The following is a 3954-nucleotide window of genomic DNA, read 5'->3' as shown; positions in this document are numbered from 1 at the left end:
AATTTATATGAAAACTGTATATTACTTATCACAATGCTGTTGTTGGAAAGTCAATGACAAAATTTCTTTGTATTTGTAATATTATGCACTACATTACATTATCAATGCTACAGAAAATTCAGGAATATTAAAAATTATTATTTAGTGTCTAGATAAAAAAATTAAATATGTTAAATTTTTATTTATTATTTTATTTATTTTTGGAAATTTAATTTAAATACTAAAAAATTCAACAAATTTCTTCTTTATATTATGAAAATCTCTGGAAAAATATTACAACTGATATTAAATTTTGTCACAACAGAACTTTCAGTAATGCTTTCTTACAGTGTGATGGCACATTTTGTACACAATGTACTTTTTAACTACTATACAAGATGTTGGGGGGAGAAAAATTAAAAGCATTTAGCATTTATGTGACAAAGTACACATCATACTAAGTAAAGAAAACCCTAGTAAACATAGGAACAGTCAATTTTTGACATGACAAATAATCCAATAAGGATCTAGAATTTTTGAGAGTTTGCAATTCTGTACTGTAGTATGTCAAATGTACATTTGAAACATCTGTAATATTAAGGTAAAGTTTTGCCAAGATCATCTTATTGTCTTCTAATATACAAAATATTGTAGCGTGGCGCTGGACGGCGGAAAGTATGTATATAATTATAATAAAGTTACAATAAATTAAGTTAATATATAATTATATGTACAGTACCTAATTTATATATAATTTATATATATTACTGTACAGACGATAGTAAACTCAATTTACCCGCCTAAACTCTCCGTAGTGTAGCGCTGGACAGCGGAAAGTAGTTCTGCTGCTCGTCCACTATTGGTCCAGATTCGACCAATCCTGTCGCGACACGAGTCGGCGATGTTGTTTTACAAGTCTTTTTAGCGTCCTTATACGAATACTGTCGCAATTTTTTCGCTACGTTATAGGAATCTCCGTTATAGGAACCCACGTTATACGGGGGTCGACTGTACTCAAAAAGATATAAGAGACAGCATAAAAAGTCAACCAGAATAAGATGGGGAAACTATTTCGCTTTATAACTGAATTAAAGAAATGCTTGCAATTAGTAAACATTTCTGACACCTGGCATTTTTTTTATATTGATAACATTGTTTTTGCAGATTTGTAGATAGGTTGTCCTTTAATAATAAAATCTGTTATAATCAATGAAAATTTATGGGTATTTTTATAAATTTATATTTATTGGTAAAATTTTTTTGAAAAAAAATAGATAATTTTAATTTTTCTCTACATGTAAATGGTATTAACATTCTTCTTGAAATAAAGAATATATTAATGATCCAAATAGTGGAAACAATTCTATAGAACTTGTTGAAATAATTCATGATTTATTAAAACAGCTCCAGAGTAACATTTCAACTGATTTGTCAAATCTCAGTTATTTGTCTGAACAGATTATCTTTGTTAACTGTCAACAAACATCATTATTATTCTGCAGAAAATTTTATTATGTTTACTGTTTTCTAGTGCTTATAAATTTTTGATATTACCTCATCCTAGCACTATTTATAAAATTGGCTTATCATTTAGTTTAAACTCTGCAAATAAACAGTTTGAATTGAATTTTTATTTTAGTCAATACAACATTTTAATGTAAATAATAATCGAGCATTTTATTTTTAATACAATTAGAAAATATTAACATTTATNTATATATTATTAACTATTTCAATTTCAATTTTAAATATTATTTTTCAAAATTAATCTTATTAATATAAAATAAGATCATAAATAACCAAGTCAAAGTTATATCTAATGGTTTATTTCATCACTTTTAACGATTTTTAAATTTTCATACTGTGCACACAAAGGCTTTTAGCATAAAAATAGTGCATTATAACATAAATAAATGTGCATTTTCGTGTCTTTTTAATAGAATCTCATTTTATTTGTGGTAAAATGTATAATTAAACCAGTTTATTAAATTACTATTCTGTTCGATTAGTCAGTAAACGAAATTTTAATTCATGTCAGCTAAAAGCAATTTATTCAAAGTTTAATAATTGCCGATTATACCGCTCGATTGCAAATATATAAACATACAGAGCCGTAGCAATATTTTTAACGTCCTTGGCAATGCATTAGTGTTTTAGTCCACGGCGCATAAATGTTTGCGAGGCTTGAGTGGCGCTTGGTGCTCCTCACGCTTCGTGTTCTTGGCACTTGCCCCATTGCGACTGCTTTGTATATATATGTATATTTAATATTTTATTAAACAAATCGATAAAAATTAAACACAATTTTTCATCTTTTTACTTATTTTCTTTGTCATACTTTCACTGTTAAAGGACGAAATATAAGATTGTTACGATTAACCCATCTTTGTTCCATTTATCTTTATTCTATACAAGGGTAAGCGTAGAACGTTATCTCAGTAAAGCAAAACAAATACGATTTAGATAACTCGCTAACTAATTGATTTACTCAGATCACGTTCTTTTTCCATAAACAGATTTCTTTCTACTTATTCTATCTTCGCCTTTCTTGAAAAAAATGACTTGCCCACAAGTGCTCGGCTGGATAAAACCGGTGAACGCTGGTAGTTGGTCGTGGGTTTACACCTCATCACTGGATGGAGTTTTCTGGAGGGAGAGGTTCTTCCAACACCTCTTAGAACTGAATTCCTCTGGACTACGTAGCGAAAGTTGCATGATGTCATCAAGAGTTGACCAAGTAATCACTATTTCATCATTGCTGTTCATACCAGTTCTTCGTACATTTAGTACTTTTTGTGGTTTTTTTAGATATCCGAGAGGATAGTGTTTAAATGTTGCGCACCGAGGTGTCGAGGAAATTATAAAAACAGTCTAAGTGTTTGAACGTTTAAATTTTTCGAAACGAAGGAGAAAATAGATTCGTGCATCAGCAAGAGATGATTTCAATTCAACCACAGATACTCGGGTAAGTTTATAATTAATCTATTCCGATCCGATATAATTAACATTCCTTTATTTAAATAAATAATTATGATATAGTTATTTAAAATAGTTAATTAATACACATATTGGTTCTTACTTATATATTAATGTTTGGACATTATTAACGTTTAAATATAAGTTTTAGTGTAATCGTTTAAATAACGTCATCTCTATTTTAATAACTTTTTCTGGTCGTGTTTTATTTTTGTTCACGATTTATACGCTTTAAAAAAAAAATAAATTCGAGTTTTCCAAGTTAACTATATTTAATTATTATAAAAGGTTTGAAAAATTTTATATCAATAATTTCAATCAAGCTATTTCAATTTCATATCAGTAGTTTTTTTTATCTCAGTTTATATAACTTTTATTGGATCAAATGAATTATTTTTATCAAATGATCAATTCTTTATTATCGTAAAAAATTTATCAATTCTATCATTTTCAGACTTGATGAAATTCTATTTTTACTATAGATATAAATATTTTAAAAACATTTATCTATGGCCCTAAAATGAAATATTATTAGAGTAAGCATGTATTAATTTTTAAATTGAATACTGTATTTTATACATTCATAGAAGTAATATTATTATTCTAAAAATAAAATCGATAAACTTGGTATCCTGTTATACCCATATAATTAAAATAGTATTATTGTACTAAAAGAGAGCTGTCCAACTTATCATAGCCCACGGGCCATATTTTTTTCATCAAACATTTCGGGGGCCAAGAAGGTTGCTGTTGTATTCAGCCAGGTTAAGTGAAGTTACGCAAACTAAATAGTACCTACTTTAAATTCAAATTAGATTTAAATTTTCACATAGTAAAATAATTTTAATATTAATAATAATAATTTAGTAACATAAATTTATTCATAGTAAAATGTACTCGGGGGCCGTAAAAATTATTTGGCGGGCCGTATACGGCCCGCGGGCCGCCAGTTGGACAGCCCTGTTATACAGTATTGTTCTTTATAGTAAAATCACATTT

This window comes from Centruroides sculpturatus, unplaced genomic scaffold (genome assembly GCF_000671375.1).
Source record: "Centruroides sculpturatus isolate CEXI.00-Female unplaced genomic scaffold, Cexi_2.0 scaffold1021, whole genome shotgun sequence".
NCBI lineage: Eukaryota > Metazoa > Arthropoda > Arachnida > Scorpiones > Buthidae > Centruroides > Centruroides sculpturatus.
This window is presented reverse-complemented; position numbering follows the sequence as displayed.